Below are 20,410 nucleotides of genomic sequence, written 5' to 3'. Positions count from 1 at the left end.
CAACGCGCGTGCGTTTTGGGGCAACGATCGAAGACGATAAGACGAGCATGAGCCGCAGGCGGACAACGCCAATTGGAGATTTACTTCAGGGTTCAGGTTTGACTTTGGGCTTCGCTATGTGCGTCGCAGTGCAGTTGCAATTGACTTTGGACTATGCCTGAAGCCATTCAAATGGGCCAAGCCACGCGCCATGGCCAGCTGCCTGCTTGATGAATGGGACACGTGCGCATTAGCTGGCATGCACAGAGCTAGCCAGAGCAAACCAAACCAGACAAGCAAACATACGCCAGCACACACACTCACACAACTTTAGCAACTGCAATCAGAAATCCATTGGGGCCGGCGCAGTTCATCGGCCAGCGAATCGATTGAGTAACTGACTGACTGACTGCATAACTGAGCGTGCAAACTGACTCAGCTGAGCGCAATAAAACTCAGACGCAGACGCACACACACTCTCGCACACATGCACTCACACACACACACTTGCACTCTCTCTCGTTGATTAGCCAAAGCTAATTGCAGCGCAGCAGCTGAGACTCGTGTGCATGTGTACATGCGCCATTCACTGATTGCTTAAGGCTTAAGCATGTCGCGACAGTTGATTTAACTCACTTTCAATAGACCCCGAACGACCCGAGCGTAAAGACCCAACCAGACCCAACAGCCAGCCCATTGATAATGAATAATAAAAAATGCATAATAAAACAATAAAAAAAACCCAAACAAAAAAGAAACAAATACAAATTGTGATTATTACACACAAACGTGACCCCGTCTGGCTGTCAGACTGCCTATCAGTCTGTCTGATTGTTTATCTAACTATTCTCAATGTCTGCCATACGTTTATTTAAGCTATATAAGTATCGTAATTAGTTAAATTGCGTAGGAGCATTAAATACAACATTTGGCCATCAATATGAAAGGCTCGCAGGCGCAGAGCCTTTACCCAAACTCGAGCAACGTTTGATGAATTGTTGATGACATTTATGGTTAAAGTAGAACTGGCTATTCAGAGAATAGTTAATAAAAGCTGAGTTAATAAATACAGTAGACAGGTTAAGCTGAGGCAGCTAGAAATAAGAGAGCAGGAGTAAACTGAATCAGGAAAAGAGTGGAATATGAAGTTGAGTAAAAAAATTTAAATAAATTTAAATTAAAATTTAAAAAAATGAGATGAGAAAAACAGATATAAAAAGTGAACAGTTTGAAGACTTATTTTGCTTAAAAGTGAAGCTGTTGATAGATGTCTGATCACGAGTTTATTATAGCTTAGTCACAGACCAACTTAAGCAATGATATTTAGATAATAGTAAGGCTTATAGTTTTTAACTATATTTACATTTATATATTTAACTTTATTTATATATTATTATAATTAAAACTTCTGAAGGCAAAACGAAATTTTCTCTCATTAACAGACCTAGTTTTACAAATGCAAGTTTCAAGAGAAAAGTTTTAAAAGTTGAAAATTGCAAGAAATTCAAATAAGAGCAAAAGCAAGCCAAGCTTAAGAAAGGTTTTAAGTTTTATATTGCCTGAGCCTAGTAGATCAATCAAACACATATAGTGATGTAAAGAAACTTAAATTATTGGCAAATAAAAGCATTTAAAAGGCAAAAAAGAATCTAATATAAAAGTCTGTCAAGCTACAAGAAGTCTAAATTCCAAATAACGTAAAGGCAAAAAGGAAACGTATTAATTTTTAAACATAGACTTGGCTGTAAGCAATTAATTATTGTTAACAATAAAAAGAAATAAATATCTTAATAATAATATATTTTTAATAATATATTTATTTGTAATAAAGCTTCATATCACATTCATAGTTAGTCTAGTGTTTTAGTTTCTAGTTTCCAACCCAGTCAATGCTGCTAATTTCCTGCTCTGCCTAAACTAAATAAGTTTCGCTATCAATCAAAATATTAATTTGCTAGATAACAAAAAAGAGTTTACATAAATAAGAGCTGCAGACATAATGCAGACAGCGCCCAACACAAACATTCACTTAATTTATATTTCAAGCATTTAAAGTCCACTTTGGCAAAATAAAAAAAAAGATAAAAATAAAAAACATGCGTCAGCTTAAGGCCATAATTTATTCGGTAACGCAAGCTGCTAATGTTTATATTAGCCAGACCTTAAAAAATGAAATCGCACAATCTTCAATCAGCTTAACTGCGCATAAATGTCTAAGCTGTCGTCACATACATTTACTGTCATATTTGTATATTAAATAAATAGAAGTTCTACACACACACACACACACAGAGAGAGCGACACACTGTTTACATAGCATAATGTGAGGTGCGCACAAAAATTGTTGTCTCTACTTCCTTTCGGTTGCCTACTTCCGACGCCTACGTCGAGCGGCAGGCGGCCACACGGCGTATGCTTTATTTTGCCAGCATTACGTATACGCCGCATAGCACACAACTTAATGCGAATGCTTATGTATGCGTAAATATGCGTAGGCAGCACATTCTTTTTTTCAGTTTTTTTTTGTTTGATTTGGCTGGTGTCCTTGAGCTCGCATTACGTCGTGCATGTTTGCATGTGCGTATACGTAACGGCACACAGACAGCGAACATGTCCCGCTGCCCTTTGCATTGCCCAACCTTTTCGTTCCTTTTTGCTATACCCTGTAGCCTGCTAAAGTGGTTCAAGAGGGTTTTAGATTTGAGCTCCGTTGACCCTAAGGAAGCTCATTATTTGCCCATAGTCCAAGAGAGCAAGTAAAACAAATTTGAAACGAATCAAGTTGGATTCAAGTGAATTTCTCCTTTAAAGGTATCAAACTGTTGTCTCTTGCTCTTGTCATTAATCAAAGCTAGGATTTGAAACTTATAAGAAATTCCTTCGTTTGCTTTATGATTTGCAAGATTATCGCGGTTTCGCAGTTTGAGTCTTATATTTTCATCATGACCTGGCGGATTTGTAGGTTTTATCTTCCTTCCTTGTTTATTCACACACATATGTGGCAAGACAGACTTTCATCACCCAATAGACATTCCTCTAATTATATAATTGAAGGCACAGGCATTTGTCTTAACCAATTAACCTTGGCTAGTTACGTTTCTGCTTCAGTCTTTTATGTATTCGCTTCAGTTTAATTCCCCTCAAGTTGCTGCGCAGTCCTAGTCGTTACTCTAAATTAATTAATGGCTGTATCTAGGGTATTCGATAGTCAAACTAACCCCTTGCCGTAGCCCACTTTTCCCTAATCCTTCTCAGCTAACAGCCGTGCGGTTTCTGCAACGCATATCCTTCGTTCTCGCTTATGCGTAGTTAGTTATCTGCTCTGTGTTGTGGCCTGAGCTTTTATTTGTTGCTCCCCTGTTCATGGCCACACCCACGCCCACACCCTCGGTGCACGCCCCCTCGCTTCTGAATGCCACACACAGACAGAGCACGCACGTAACGTAACGTAATTTTGTGGAAGTACCGAGGCAAATGAGGCAGACTAGACTGCGCTACATGGTTGGCCATTTGGAGCAGCCAACGCAGCCCGAGCCCTCAGCCTGCCTGCTGTGGGGTATTGGCAAAGTCGCCTAGGCCGCATGGGGCAAATGTTTGTCGCTCGGCTTGCCGTTGGCATATTTAGTCTGCGGATCTTGAAGGTTAAATATATGTAAATACACCTTGAAGGCCAACCCCTGTTCACCTCACTGACGACACCGCTGTCTCGCCTGCCAGCTCGTCTGGCAGTTTTTGACTTGTTTGCCAAATGGCGTACAAGATATTTATGCATATTAAAACAATTTGCTTATTATGCCTGAATAATTGAGTGAGCGACGGGAATAACTTCCAGTCTCAAATCTGTCTCACTCGAAAGGCAAAACGGTGCGGCTACGTAATATTAGACCAAAAAAAAAAAAAAAAAAGTCGAGTATGTAGACATAGCAAACCATGTCGCCCTGTCGGCGACATCGAAGCGCAAACTTCAACAAAGCGTTAATTAATACTTGCAAATGTTTGCGCACTGTCTGGCAATGAAAAAGTTAAGCGAAACAACGACACAAACGAGTGAGGCAAACAACGGGCGCAACAAGCAGCCCACACACAGTAAAAAAAAAAAAACATGAAAAAAAAACAAAAACTCTCGTCATAAGTCAAATAAAAAGCACAGTAAAAAAATTCCAGTGAATAGGCCCTCGTTTTCCCATGGCAAATAATTGTGGGCCAGATAAGCAACCAGCCAGACGGTTAACCAATGAGAATATTAGCCAAACACTCGGCTACACTGTTTGAGAGGTGCAATTTCAATGGAAATGAGAGCTCACTTGATATACATACACATACATAGGCAGTACACTGAGACAAATTAAGGCGAGTGACGAAAGCGCAGCAATCGAAGCGCGAAAGCTGATGCAACACAACTAAAGCCAAAGCTTTGTTTACTTGCGATTCTGAAAGGTGACTAAAGTCGACTCTGGCTATAAGTATTTACACTTTCAATATCTATAGGCACGTGATGAAAGCAAAGTTTTAGTTAGATAGAATTAAGTTTGAATTATAACTAAAGGCTTAGCTTAAATTGTGACAATTCTTGAATATATAGAAGAATTTTATCTATAATTTTTGAAGCTTTTTCTTTGCAAAAGCGGCAACAGAATAAAACTTGTTAACAACTGTGTTAAGATGCCCAAAGATTTGTAGCTTAGAAAGCAATTCTGTCTATGAATTTTGCTGCCTTTTTCTTGTTTAAAAAGCAAAGTTTTGGACTGGCAAAGGAGAGTCTGTTTATTATCTAGAAGTGTTTAAACAAAAACAGAGCCTTGAGCATTTTAATCATTTATTTATTTATGTGATTGCTTCAGATTCCATTCTGAAATAGTTAATTTGGGAATCGTGATCTATTAACAGCGCTTGAACGGTTCTTAATATTGGTACCTAGCATGATCTGCCTCTACTGTGAAGGTTGTTATATGCATGTATATTATGCAGGTACAATCAAAGGTAAATAAATTTTGGAGTCTGTTCTTAAAGCTGTCAGGTTTCGACATAACTCTATATTTTCTTTCCTCAAATCAATGGCAAATTCCAACCAAACATTCATTTCAACATTACTCCAATTTATATTAAACACACAGAGCTATCTCTTAGACTATTCATAGCTAGCTCTTCTAGTAATAATAACATTTATTCCAATACAAAATAGACAAAAGTACACTTTTCCATTCCTCGCTAATGACTTGAGCCATCTTCAAATATCCATGGCCAGCTTAGCTAACAACATTTTCTCCAGGCAGCCTAAGCATTAGAGAAAAGTTCAATTAACACATGAATTTTCCTTTTTCATGACTTAAACAAGCTTTCATTTTACGTTGTATAATTTATATAAATAAGGCTGAAGATGGCTCTTGCAGAGCTCATACTAATGACAAGAGACTTAAGATAAGCACGTTAAATATTCAAAGTTTTGGCCTTTTATGTATTTGGGACTTTTATGAATTTTACGCAAATTTTTATTTAAGTCACAGGCAAAACTAGTAACAAAAGCAATCTGTAAGATCATAAACAGTCTAGACAACTTAGTTTATAGATGCCCCACTGATATTTAAGTTAGTTTCAAATATTGCTAAAAACAAAAGCAAAAACAAAAATTGTGATCAGATGGTATCAGAGCTGCGAGTTGTTGGGCATTCAAATGACTGGACGAAGGCATACGAAATCGAAAGCATACAATTCCCAGCTAATTTTATTGGCGGCATCAATCAGTCTGGAACTTGGTTGGCTGTTGTCCACGACTCTCGACTCTCCACTCGCCACTCGCCACTCTCGACTCTCTCAACTGACGACTGTCGTCTGTCGTTGATTGCAGCCCGCAACCGACCCCAAAGTGCATGGCGAGCGCAGACGCAGTCATTTTAATGTCCATGCCCATCAGCAGTTGAGGCAAGTGGAGCGGAGAGCGGTACTGCTTCATCAGATGATGCACAGACAGGCAGCGGCGACGACGGCAGCGACAGCGGCGTCGGAGGCAATCATCAATTTCTCAGTGTCGCATTAGTTTTCATTAATTTGAGCGGCGTCGGCTACGTTGCCGACGACGACCAAATGAAGCGGCACAGATGGACCCCGGGCCAGACAATTGCAGCTACAACAACAGCAATAACTACAACAACAAGCAGCAAGAACATTGCACTCGGCTGTCAACTAACAGCGCAATGCTCGCTCACGTTGCAAGAAGAAATTCTATTTCGAAACATTCTTCAGATCTACTCAGTAGAGCAAGTTTCAAGTCGAAGATCCCTAGCTAGGGAAAGTCACTCTCACTAGAGTAGATCCTCAGTATTTCCTTCAGTTGATTTTGTAAAGCAGATCGTCGAAGTCGAACCTTCTATTAGAGTTAGTCTTTCATCTGAGATCGAATATGCTCTATAGACAAGTTTCATAAGCTTAAATCTTCGCCTTAACGTAGCTATCTAAGCTGAACCACTGATCGGACAAGTATATCCAATGCCCAAGCCTCTAGCTTTCATCATAGCCTGTAGCCCATATACTCCTTTTAACTTTAAAAACGAGTATAACAAGGAGAAGAAGAAGCAAAAGTTGATGCGCTGTAGCATTATTGATGCATTCGCCAAGCAACGGCGACAGCCAGACACAGCTTTGACGTGGGCCCCGGACCTGAACGTGTGGACTCATTGAGAGACGTTTGCGAATGTCTTGAGACGGCAGGCAGACAGACAGACAGACAGATGGGCAGATGGACAGACAAGACAAAACTCATAAATAAACCGCGCGCTGGGCACCTTTTACACAAGTCAACCTTTCACATTTCCGCACAGGCTGTGTATACATATTTATATATAAATATAAGCAACTCCTGCGCGGCTATTGCCGGCGCGCTTTCAAGGACAACAAAAAGTGTTTGTAATTCATTTTAACTTTGGACTTGAAGCCTGCCAGCCAGCCAGCCAGCCAGGCAGCCTGCCATATCCTGCGCCTCAGTGTATTTGCTATAATAATAATGTGGGCAAAACCCTTTTCTCGCAGACAACTCTCTTTGGGGCCTAGGGTTTGCCAGGCTGCTGAGTTTTTAGGGTGGCACTTATGCAAAGGCCTCCAACCCGAAAGAAAACAAAAAAAAAAGTTATTCAATTCAAGCGCCTCGCTGTATCTTTTTTGGGGCTCCTGCTGCTGCTGCCTATTTCTGCTTCTCTCAGCTGCTTCTTCAAAAATTCTACTACATAATAACAAGAGGCAGCCAGAGCTGAAGGCTAGAATTGACTGTGAGTTACACTGTTTAGGCAGACGTTACTGTCCAGCTGATGTCGACCTCTGTGAGACCTTAGCCTTAGCCTTAGAATAGGCCTTGCTTTCAAGATTTAGCTGAGCTTTCTGTAAACTTGTAAGCGATCTATTGTTATTAAAATTTAAGTTAAAATTATATATAATTAATTAAAAAATTTGCTTAATTTTCTAAATTTCGATATAACTAATATGCTTCACTTCACTAAGTGAATAGAGTATTGAAACAGGCGGCGAATATTTCGTAAAATTCATTTTACGACGAGGACGAAAAATCATTGCCGGCTTCGCCGCCAGTCAACTGTCAGGCGGGCGCAGGGGGCGTGGAGAGTGTCGACTGCGACTGGACTTGTTCGTTTTTCAAGGTTAAGCAGCACACACACACACGCACACATCGAGGCAGAGGCAGAGAAAGAGAGAGCGAGAACCATGCGGCAAGTGCCAGACATTGAGCCAGACGGAGTGCGTCGGGCGCACGGCGAGCGGACGAAGAAATTCGCTGCGGCGGGCTGACGACGAGTGGGAGTGCATTTCAGCTTACGCTTCACTTAATTTTCGTGCTATAAATGTGTGTATATATATATATATATTTGTGTGTGTCTGTCTGGGTGTGCATTTGCTCGAGGGTGCAATATTTGGACTGGATGAGGTTGAATGACGCGCTAAAGTTTCGCAACGCCTTTTGGCTTTGTTTGTCGTCTCGTGTCTCGTGTATTTAGAGTGCCCGTCGGCAAAGGCTCAATCGGTGGGTGGTTAGCAGCTCTCTGTGTGTGCATGTTTGCTCATGTTGCCGCTGGAGTGCGCCAGAATGGGAATTACTATTATACAGTTAGTTTGTTGGCAGTTAGCAAAGGAGTTAGAACAGAAATAGGCTGAAGAACTAGTTGGCAATGAGCGAGAGGCAAGCTAAATTCCCGTAGTAGTCGGTTCATTTGAGTGAAACTCGAACTAAAAATATGCCCTACGAATTGCCTAGAATTAAACTAGTTTATTTGAACACAATGTATGTCTAAGAACTTGTTAAGATGAACAGATTTAGCGAACCAGTAACTAGTGAAAATAGTCAAAGAAACAACTAGTTACATTTGCTAGACATAAAAAGGCTACGAACTAGATACCTGGAACAATGAAAGAAGACAAATTTGTTGCCTGGAACCAGGAACTAGCAAATGTTCTCGACAGCTGTTTGTTTAAGCCATGTCTCAACACTACAGCCCTAATGTCATAATAAATGTGATAAACAGGGTGTTCAGACTCTATTTGATTAATAGTTAAAATATTCCTTCACAGATGCCTGAACATAAATAGAGCTAAATTTGCATATCTGTACCTAAGTACTTGGTAATTTGTAGCACACGTGTTTCTGATGACAGTGGAAAAGCCAGCTGTCAGAACGAGTTGAGTGTTAGGCAATGGAAGTCATACTCAACTCAACAGGTAGAAAGTTGGCTTTAACTAATTCCATGAATAATTGAAAACGAACAAGAGCTGAACAATAAAATACACACAATTGAACTAGTTCCATGCATGAGAGGAAACTAACCAGCTATACGACTTCCGTATTAAGTTGAAGAGCTTGCCGACTTCTGAGTACTTCGTTCCACTGTGTGGTGCAAGAATGCAAATGAACTAGTTCTCTGAACAAGTAGCAACTTATTAGAAGTCGCCAGCCAGAAAATGCTATACAATTGGAAATTCTTTTGATTGAACTTCTGTGTTTGTTCAAGCGTCTGTCCAACCACTTTTGACTATTTTGCTCCACTGTGCGCAGCCTCAAGTGCTAGGCAACAATGCAAAATCGACAATAATAGACGCCGCCAACATCGTCGCCGGTGCAGACTGTGAGGGCAGCAGTAGCAACAGCAGCAGAGGCGGCAGCGGTGGCGGCAGCGGCGTCGGCGTCGCCATCGGCAGTCAAAGTCATAAACTTTATTTTCTGTTGCCTGCACAAAGGAGCACGCTGTGGGAGACAGAGGGAGCGAGAGAGATAGGGAGAGATAGAGAATGCGGGAGCGAGATTGAGACTTCTCACACTCCTTTGTCTGATGCACATGCGACTAACACCGCTCGCGCCGCCCCCGCCCGCTCCCCCCTCTTCACACGTGTGTCTGCGCGACCCTTTGAGTGGGCGAACATTTCATGCGTTTACGTCGAGACACAATCGCAAACAGTTTCTGCCTGCAATTTGGGTCGAGGGAGCAAAAGGTTTTGGTTTTGGTTCTCTTTTCTTTTTCTGTTTTTTTTTTGGAAGTTTTTGTGTCTGGCTATGTTTGCAAATTTATTTTTTTGTATTATTGCATAATCAACACGGCATTGATTGCAAGTGTGTGTGTGTGTGTGTGTCTGTCTGAAAGGCGTTAACTGGCAACCAATCAGTGAGAGCAGTCGAGCAGCTGCCTTTGATGCAGCTTTGGTTGGGCTATCCAGCTCATGGAATCAGCTAATGAACAGTTGCCTCCCTCTCTGTCAGTCTCTTGCTCTCACTCTACAAAATTCTCAACAGGTTGTCTGCCGCGCTCCAAATGAATTCAAATGCCATGCGTCAAACTTATTCAATAATTCATAACTCAATTTTGACCTTGGCCAAATAAACCCTTTTTTCAGGCCGTCAGAAATTGGTTTGGCTCGCAGGGTTGTTAATATCTTGATTAATTTCTGTCCGTCGTGAGTCTCTGGAAAAGGGAGACGAGCAAAAATAATAAAAATTAAATAGCAAAATGAAAAACCCAGACGATAGACAGTTAAGAGACAGCCGCACACGCATTTTCCAAATCAAATTTTCAAAGCCAAAAATGGCAAAACTTTTGGGTCGCTGAGCAGTGGTAAAGGAGTGGTCGGTGTAGGGCAGCCAAGAATGTGCTGACCAGTGACGTAGCTACTGCTATAATCTATACGGCCATAGAAGTGGATACTAGGGGCTATAATGAACTGGTGGACGCTTATGTAACAGGCAAGATCATAAATAGAATAGAGGCAAGAGCTGCACTTCAATATTGTATCTATAAATATACTCATGTAAAAATATTCTTTCACATTTATCGATAAATCTATTTTCGCTAAATCGATAAATATCAATCAAAGCATTAGTTTTTATATCAGCTTCATGATAATGATAAACTTACATTATATTACCTTAACAAATCGATAATTATCGATTACAAGATACAGTTCTAAGAGCATGTCTTGTGTATTTTAAGAGCGTATGTCCTTAAATTCCAAATATAGCATTCATAATCATGTAAATACCAGACTTTTAGTGAAATAATATAATTTTTTCGTATATCAATAAATCGATAAATATCGATAAATTTGTAAGAGCTGAAAGACAGAAAGTAATGCAGAAATAACGCTTATAAAACATTTTCACTTACATATTAACTTTTTTTGTCAACATATCGATAAATATCGATAAATTTGTAAGAGCTGAAAGACAGAAAGTAATGCAGAAATTACGCATATAAAACATTTTCACTGACATATTAACTTTTCTAAACTATCTTAGGGATATCGATAAGTATCGACATTAATTAATTAAAAAGCTTTAATGATATAGCATACACCATTCATATAAAATTTTAACATAAATTAATAACATAATTTATGTTCTTTAAAAAAATCGATAACAATCGATTACCAGCTACAGCTTCAAGAGGATATTTAGCAAACTGCAAAAGAAGAGTTTACAAAATTCAACTGAAAACATATAGAGTGCAAGCATATAGCACTTAACTTTTAATCCCTGTAGCCTCTAAGCAGCAGTAAGCGCATTAGCTAGTCGCACGCACTGCAGTGAAGAACTCTTCAGTTTGGTTACAGCCCTGTCGACCAAAAGTTTGCCAATGAAATTTTGTGTGTGAGTGTGTGAGCTTGCCTTTTGGTCAGGCTGGTGCTCAGCGAGGCGACGGGCAACGGACTTAGCCGACGCGTCAGCAAAGTGCATAAATAAAGGCACTCAGGCGACTATAGGTGCGGGTTAGGGACTGGTTAGCTGCCTACTTTTTGGCGCCACTCTGTAACTAGCTGCCGACAATGTCCTTAATGCGTTCCAGAAAAGTGTCGCACTCAGCTACTACTTGTCTGCCAAGTTCGGAGGCCATGAGTTGGCACAAAAACTTTTGCGTTTTGCGTTTCGCCGTTTTGCCTTTTCCACACGTCAACTTTTTGGCCAAAAAAAAAAACATACTTAATTATGTGCCTAGTGCACAGCTAGAGGGGTATGGCAGGGGGAGCAAACCCTTCGCTGTCATTGCGAATGCGAAATAAATAGCGAGCGCCTGGATAAAGAGCCAGCGCGCAGACAGACCAACTGACAGGCAAACAGAACTGGCTCCGGCTCTGACTGCGTCGTCTCTGACTCCAGCTTACAGACTCTATACCTGCAGCGACGACTCCGCTACCTTCCTCCGCCACAACTGCAGCCTGCTGCATGCAGCAGACGCTCGACTCAGACAGGGGCAGCCAAATCAAAACGCCGGGGCTCCAACAATCGAACGACGACAACGACGACGACGACGGCATTCAACTCGAATTAAATTGAATGAAATGTTGCAAAATCCCTGAATGCGTTGCACCACAGTCGACAGAGCTGCTGAGCTCAGTGTTGCGAAACTAGCTTGATTTTCGGAAAGTTTAGCTTTTTTAAGTGTAATTGTAGCTGTTTTTGTAGACGTTTCTTCGGTTTTTATTTATATATCTAATAATTTATTTATTTATTTAGAGTGAATATTCATATATTCTATTTTTCATAAATAAATACTCAAATTATATTGCGTTTACCAACACTATTAAAAAGTTTTTAGAGTTTTAGTCATTTCTTTGAATACCATTCAAAAAATCTATTTTTCATATATTTTAAATGCACAAAAATCCCTCATATATATATATTTCCGGCTAGAACTAGCTTGTTTATGGCTAAGTTGGCAACACTTTCAGCTGGCAGCTACAGTGACGGTCAAGCTATGGGCTATGGCCAAGTCGGACTGTGAATGTGATTACATTAAAATTTATGTGCATTTGTAAAACGAGAGAGGGGCAAAGAGAGCCAGAGAAAGAGCAGAGTCAGAGTCAGAGTCAGACATGGACGTGCAACATGTGGAGCAAACAGTGACGCCCCAACTGGCAGACAGACAGCCATGGTCAAGCCAATGCCAATGCCAATGCGAATGCGAATGCAATTTCAGCGACAGCCGCAACAGCAGCCAAAGTTATGGACAGGATGTTGCATCTGTCTCGCCGAGAAGACAAGCTCTGACGAAGGGGCGAGCTGGTGTCCAGTTTGGCTTGGCTTGGTCAAAGAATCTCTCAATATCCTGTCGCTATAAATCTTGCATTTTGTCTCACACAATGGCTTATCAAGCGGCCGGCAATCGGCAAAAATGCTAATTATAAACAAGCCGCGCAGTAGCCGATGCATCGTTGTCTTTACCCCTGATTTCGAATACGATTCCGAGCCCAGCTACCGGGCATGCATCCATATTTAGATGAGAAGTCATTACAAGGATTTTTGCAAACAACACAAAAACAAAACAGGTTGTTCATAATTTCCCCCTTTCGACTTGAGCTGACTCTGTGCGCTGTTCTCTTAATGGTCGCCAATTAGAATAAGTGCAGCTCCAGAGGAGCCATAACTAATAACTACCTTTTGGCATTTATTAAACGTACTGATTGCATATCTGCAACATCGGCCTATCAACTCAAATTGATTGCAATTGCCAGATGCATTGCAAGAGCACATTGTTATTAATCGATATTTTAAGACTTTACTGCAGTTGATATCGATAGAGTATGAGAGCTCATTAATCATGAACATTATTACTGCTATACGTAGTTATATTATCAGAGATTTCTCTTTAAATGTGTATCGATCATGAATGCATTTAGTAGGTCTATTACCTGAGATTCCTATTTAGATATTAATCGATCAAAGACATTTAGTCATGTTCATCTTTCTCTGTAGATATTTATCGATCATTAATATTGTCTAATGGTCTAATTTCCTAGATTTTTACTTAAATATGAATCGATCACAGACATTTAGTATTTATTTCTGTCTAGATATTTGTCGATCATTAATATTATAAGTAGATCTATTATCTAAATAAAATTTTAGTCAAATTCTTTGCATAACATCTTTCCCTCTCTCTCGTCTTTCATTTACATTTGAATTCATTTCGCAATCTCAAACTTTATTTTTGCTAGTTAAATACTTTGTTCTTTAATGTACCTTGAAACTAAAAAAAGGATTCCACAAAATGCAAACGAAACGTTTTTCTTATGGGAACCCTTTCATATTTATACCCTATAGAAATTTCAATTGCATAAAAGGGATACAGTATGGGACAAATAGAAGACATTACTAATTAATAGATTCGTAATCAATATAACAAAATAAATTTAGATCATGTAAGCCTGAAACTTTGCGATTCTCATGACTTCATTTGTCTCTTCTAAGATCAGCTGCTCTTTGTATCGCTCATTATATCATGCCATTTAGGCTTACAAAATATCCGAGTATATTGCACAAACACGATCACATTACAGAGTATTGTCTAGTCGAGCACACTGTTCAGAAAACTTGACTCGTACTTGTTTTCATCTGTTTTATTTTGCATGTCTGGGCTGTGCGCTGGCCCCCGCCATAGTCCCTAGGCGTCTGACGTCAAAATGCAGCCAACTCACACTCACACACACAGATGCAGACACACACAGACAGCGACGAGTCGTGAGAGGCGGACGTCAAAGTCGCATTTGCCTTTACAATTTTTTTGGCGCGTTCAATAAAAAAAGCCAACTTCAGACATACGAAAAAAAAGTTCAAACGCAGCAAGAAGAAGACGAAGAACGGCAACAAGAACAACAACAACACAAATTGTGCGCAGACAACAAGGAAAATGCAGACGGCAACAACAACAAAATCAACGATGACGACGACGACGGCGACGACAAACACCAGACAGCAGCAGCCGCCGCAGCAGCAGAAGCAGCAGCAGCAGCCGCAACAGCTACACAAACAACCACCGACGCAGACCGGCAAAAACAACAACAGCAACCAAGGAATACTTTTCAAGGTCACGCATAGAATTTCGGTATTTTGTTTCAATGCGTCTGCTGCACACGCATACAAACACATACATACACACACCCAGGCAAGCAGGCGAGTGTAAGCAGGAGAGGCAGAGCGCAGTCGTCTGTTTGACATCGGCTATCCCTTTTTGCGGCAGCGCGCTTAGGCAGAGAGCTTTTTATGCCCATGCACTTAAGCTGCAGCGGAAAGAGAGAACGGCAGACAGCCAGAGAGCGAGGGAATACAAATGTGTGTGAGCATTTGAAATCAGTTCGTGTGTGTGTGTGTGTGCCTGTGTCTGACATTGAGCCACTTTGCTTCTCTTTTGCTGTCTGAGCCGGCGACGCTCTAATGATGGGCGATACTCCGCACTGTGGGGACATTCAGTCGCGTGTTTGCAGAGAGAGAGGGAAAGAGAGAAGCCAGGAAGAGACGAAGAGAAGAGGAAACCGATTGTTGAAGGGGTGGGAGCCGCCACATCAAATTGCCTTAATAGCGCACTTTTGTTGATTTTTTGGCACTCTTTATAGTTGTTGTTCCTTTTTTTTCGTTCGTAGTTGTCCTTGAATTCGCTCATGTTTCAGTTCCTTCTCGCTCTCTCTATCTTTTGCCTCTCTGTTTGTGCACCTCTTGTTGCTTGGGCTCGACTGACTTTAAGGACTTGTCTTTATTTCTTTTAATGAGACACTTGTGTATCCTTTGGCCCAGGTATAAGTGTGTGCGCGTCCTTAAGCTTTTCGGCTGTCTCCTTTTTGCCCGTTCGCACTTTATTATTTGTTTTTTTTCTTCTTCTTTTTTTGGGCCACCTTATTTAATAGGATAATAAGTAAATAGGCTTAGGTACATAGTAAAGCCCAGTTGACATACACAAGAATTCCCCCTTCACAAATCTTCTCTGCTTGAGACAATTGCTAAACATTGTTACGAGAGTTTTTTATGGTATAATAAGTGACAAGGAGGTAAAAGTCTTTAAATTGTATAGTATTACGTTCTTCTGATAATTTTAAGCAATTAATAACTCTATCTCTATCTTCTCAGTATCTCTCAGCTCAGCTTTCTCTCCCTGCCTGCCACCCTTCCTTACTCTCCCTCTCTAGCTCTCTGGTAACTACTGCCTCAGTTAGTTCTCTTGTTGCCAGAAATAATTGTCGACGCCCCACTGCAAGCTGCGATTGCCACATCAAGGTCCAGATAGACAGGCAAAAGGGGAACAGCCAACAAGGGAGCTAGCAGTGGCAGTGGGACAGACGCCAAAAAAACGCGCGCAACATGTTTAAGGTAAGATGCAAGATCCCCAGCAAGTAGAGGCAGCAGCAGCAGCAGCAGCTGGCAACAGCTCCAGCTCCAGCTCCAGCTACCCAGCACTTCAATCCAGATGCAAGTAGATTGCTGGACGGGGCGTCTCTCAAGGATGCAGCGCAGCACACTTGAGTCTCGAGTTGATTGATGTGGTCGCTGCCTGGATGGGTCTATAGTCAGTCTGTGCCTTAGTCAGTTAGTCAGTTAGCCAGCCATATGGTGCACATGTTGTTGCCAGAGCTCTGCTCGTTGGCTGGAGCTGTGTTGCAATTCCTTGATTAAATCACTTTTCAGCCACTGACAGTTAATCAAGGCGCAAGGCGAACATTTTCAAGGTGCGCAATCGTGACCGGGCAATGGGGAATGGGCGACGAATGCAAGCTGCATGCATGCCCCAACTCTCTATCTGGCTCTCCGTCTCTCCTTCTCTGTCGGCAGTTGCCCGGGACAACCGTCTGCCCTTACCTCGACACTGCCCCGGCTCGTCCGCCGCGCCTTCAGCCAACTTCCGCCTGCTCCAATTGTTTGCGCATACAAAGAAGCGTCGCGTTCGTGTCGCAGAACGCAGCGCAGCTCCGTTTCGATATAATCCAAACAAACATATTGTTTTGTCTGCCACAGTCTGGCCTGCATCCAGCCCGCCCCCTAGCCTCCCCCTCTGTGTGCCCCGGCCACTCTCTCTCTCTCTCTCTCTCTCTCTCTCTGCCTGTCTGCGTGTGTCGATTGTTGGACGCCGTTGACGGCGCTCTTGGCTGCAACAAAGCAGCGTCTGAAGTGCAGCAGCAGCAGCAGCCACATCAGGGCAAAAACTGGAAAAACATAGCTGGTATACGGGCAACGGGTCGAGGGTAGAGTATAACAAGGTGGTAAGGGGTTACGGGCTAGGGGCGGACTAAACGAGCGCAGCATGCACTTTTTTGCTTCTGTATGTGTGTGTGTGAGTGCGTGTAAGCCCTGCATTCGCTTGTGCGTCACATATATTTCGTTTTCTTTTTATAGATACCCTGTAAATTGCTGTACTACAATAGTCTCTTGATCTGCATTTAGACTCCACTGAATATATCCAAATTTTTCAAAATCTCAATTCATCTGCAAATGCATTTTCAGAGAATTTTTTATTATCGATAAGTAATACCTGCTCTAATCGATAAATATCGCTGCTTAATGCTCAAGTGTATCTAAGCAAGGTAAGTTTATATTGCTTTAAGCTTATTTTCTACTGACTTTATTTTATTAATATCAATAGAATTTCATGGCAAATCGATAAATATCGATATTTTAATTCAATATTGTCTATACTATTTACGCAAATGAAGAAAATTTCGCTTTGGATATGTACTTTATCAAATCAAATTCATATTAAAGATACCTCTAGCCATACTGCATCGATAAATATCGATGTTCAGTAAAAAAGCTAATACATCTATACATTGCACAAACATACTAAAAAACTACTTAAGGAAGTAAGTGCAATTGTATGTGCTGTCAGGTCTGCAATAATTAATGAGTATCTATCAATCGTCCACTCTATGCCAAGTCGCCTTTTAGTCTCTGTATTTGTATACGCTGCAGTCGCTTAAGCTTGGGCATTTACTGTGTGTGTTTTTTTTTTGTCTCTTATTTATTTTTTCCTCCATTTTTTGGACACAGACTCCGACATGCTCTACCAAGGGTCGAGCTTATTGGATAGCCAATGCGCCATGGGACATTGGGTTTGGCTTTTTCAGCATTCAGCGTTGTCGTAGCAATCAGCTTGGTGTCATGAGTGTGTCTGGCCGTAAGGCATATCCTGCTCTGAAGTGCAATTTCAACAGGACATTGAATGATGGATAATTCGATGAGTTGACTCGCCATCGCTCTCTATCCCCATCTCCTTCTAGTTGTCGCCCTTGTACTCTCTCTCTCTCACTCGTTCTAGCTGCTTCCATGTGCTCTGTCCTCTGGCTTCTTCATTAAACCGTGCAACAAAAGCACTTTTGTGTCAGTCAGCAATTCGTCTACGTCTGGGTCTCTCCTACTCCGACTCTGACTCCGACTTCGCCTCCTTCTTCTACTCCTCCGTCACAGTCCGACCCCAACAAAAACAGTTTCCAGCTCCATTTTGAAGTTGTCTGCGTCTCAGACACCGGCGACAACAACCAACAACAACAACAACAACAACGACGACGTTGCCCAGTCGGCCTTTTAGTTTAAGTTGTACTCAACGTCTGCGTCAGGTCTGCTCTGCGCCCTGGTCTTGGCTTAAGTAGGTTGGCTGACTGACTGCCTCTGTCGCCACTCTCTGGTCCCCCTCGCTCCCTCTCTTTCTCTCGTCGCCCTTTGCTTTTCGCGTCTATGTCTACGCCTGCTTTGTTATTCATATTATCCGGCAAATATTTGCCGTTGTCATACGAAAAATGTCTACGAAAAGGGTTGATGCAGCTCCTTCTCCCCTGCCTCTCTTTTTCTCTCTTACGCTCTCTGCACTAATGGCCGCAATTGTGGCTGTGTTCTCTCTCTCTCCCTCTCTCTCTCCCTCCGCCTGTTTCTTTTGCTGTGCATGTCTGTTGCCCCGACCCAAATTGACGTCTGCAACAATTGCAAGGCTTTTCGTCGTGTGCACTGATTACACTTCTAACCCCTAACCCCTACCTGCATACCACCCTCCCTCCCTACCTACCCTCTCTGCTTGCTTTTCTGCTGCTTGTCGTCTGATAATATCTTAATAGATTCTTTTTTGCTTTCAGCTTCATTTGAATTTGAATTCAGGTTGTTTTGCCCGTTGTCCAATTGTGTCAGCGTTTTCTCTTAAGAATTCTCTGTCATTCCGTCAACCAAAACCCAGACTTTTTCTTTTTCCGAAAGGATTTTAAGGTCCTATAGTTCTGCTTCGTCGTCTTCTGCCTCTTCTACCTCTACTTTTGCTCCTCTCTCAGAGCAATTTGTATAATGAGCACGTTGTCTATTATGGTTAGCACGTCTTTGACTTTCAGCACCTTATTTGTGCGCCTCAGCCCTGTCTGACTCGTCCTGGTTATCCTTTACCTTGTTGGCTTCTGCCTTGGTTCCGTATTCATTTGTCACAATATTAAATGTAATCAACTGAATATTACTTGTTCTTCACATTGGCTGTCTGCTGCTGTGCAATGACATTTGCTTAAGTGTGGAACAAGCTTTTGATTAATCTCGTAGAATGTACTCAAATCAAACAGATTGAAAGCGGCTTAAGAAAGCTTTATCATAAGAGCAGAGCAAAAAGCAGTCAAGAGCATAAAAGGTTATCGGAAGCTCCTGAAAGCTCTTCAAACTTTAATCGCTTTAAATCATTTTTTGCACTTCAAAGAATTTTAAAGGCAGACAATCTTGAGCAAAGCTTTTTGAAGTTCATAAAAGACTTGAATATATGAAATTATATAGAATGCAAATTAAAAATAAGCCTTTCGAACATTCATAATGAGTAAAAATATAATTGAATTAAACTGATTTTTGTAAGCTCATAAATCATAGTCTACCTTAATTCGCCTATAGAATAGATAGAACTTAATTTCATGGGATCATTCATTGCATTCCGATTAAAGTTTAAAGTTTTTTAGTAAAACTTCCTTTTGACACTATAAACAATGTATTGTTGACTCATCAACACCATTATCTACTCAATATAATAGCTTTCTTAGTCTCAAGCAAGCCAATTAAAATTGCTTAAAGCTCAACAATTTAAATAGCTATTTGCATTTTACAACACTGCATACTAAAAGTAAAAACTATAAAATGCAGCCATTTGAGCATTTCATATTTCTCCATTTACGATCCTCCACCTCCAACCACATGGACCACACACGCACCCAGACACACTGATGGCTGTTGGGTTAGAGAGAGAGAGAGTGAGAGACAAAGCCATTGGCTGTCTAATATTGCCGCCATATGAGCCAGGGCTTTGGTAATAGACCTGTCCGCTGGACAACAGTGAAGCTACATAGCGTCTAAACATATGCTTCGACATTTATGTCTTGGCTTTCAACACCCACAACGATGTAGCCCCATCGGCGACTATTATTACCACATTTACGACTCTGTTGCCCGGCTGCTGACAGCACTTGGCGTCGTCGCTTCTAATGTGCTTAAGGCGTCATCGCACTTAGACCAAGACCAAGACCAAGAGCATGTGGCCCATCTGAGTACGAATCAGTTACCAGGCGCTGATTGACACTTTTTACTGTTGCTGCTGCTGCTACGACTGCTGCTGCTGCTGCTGCTGCTGCTATTGCTGTTAGCTGCAATTGTTGCTGCCGGCAAAAGTTCAATGAGTTATGACTCAGAGTGCAATCAATGGATGCCAATGGACTATGGACTGGCTATTGTTGAACTTGCAACGTGCCTTCATCGGTGTTTAATGAGCTTCATTGCGAAACGCATTGAAAATTCATTAGCAAAGGTTGTCCATTGTGTAAAATGTACTATGGATAAATATATATAAATATATATATATATATATATATATATATATATATATTTATTTATTTATTTATGCTTTCCTAAAGATAATTCATTGCAAATATCAGCTTGAAGTCGCCAGTTATGCAGCTAGCAGCTTTAAAATCATAGTTCAAACCGAGTTTCTTATATTGATAGTGTTGGTAAATGAGCTAAGCAGCTATTAAGTGTTGTTAAAGAGGCTTTACTGCCAGTTAAATTGGCATGCAAAGGCCTAGTATACAGAAATATGAATTACTGTTCATAAACCGTGCTTGGGTGTTGGTAAACAACATTATAAAATTGTTTAGTGTTGATAAACGGCAAAATATATAGAATATA

The 20,410-nt window shown here is 41.2% G+C and overlaps 1 protein-coding gene across 1 annotated transcript in view; it reads left to right on the top strand.

Annotated features, from left to right (window-relative positions):
- The window catches only part of LOC111600504, a gene marked incomplete at its 3' end in the record, with an annotated part of 57,140 nt that overhangs the window by 12,961 nt on the left and 23,769 nt on the right, over nt 1-20,410 (top strand). The gene's annotated exons all lie outside the window — the stretch shown is intronic.

Source organism: Drosophila hydei, unplaced genomic scaffold (assembly GCF_003285905.1).
Source record: "Drosophila hydei strain 15085-1641.00,03,60 unplaced genomic scaffold, DhydRS2 tig00000283-arrow-arrow-pilon, whole genome shotgun sequence".
NCBI classification, from domain to species: domain Eukaryota; kingdom Metazoa; phylum Arthropoda; class Insecta; order Diptera; family Drosophilidae; genus Drosophila; species Drosophila hydei.
The sequence above is the reverse complement of the archived record's forward strand: the minus strand, read 5'-3'. Positions and strand labels throughout refer to the sequence as shown.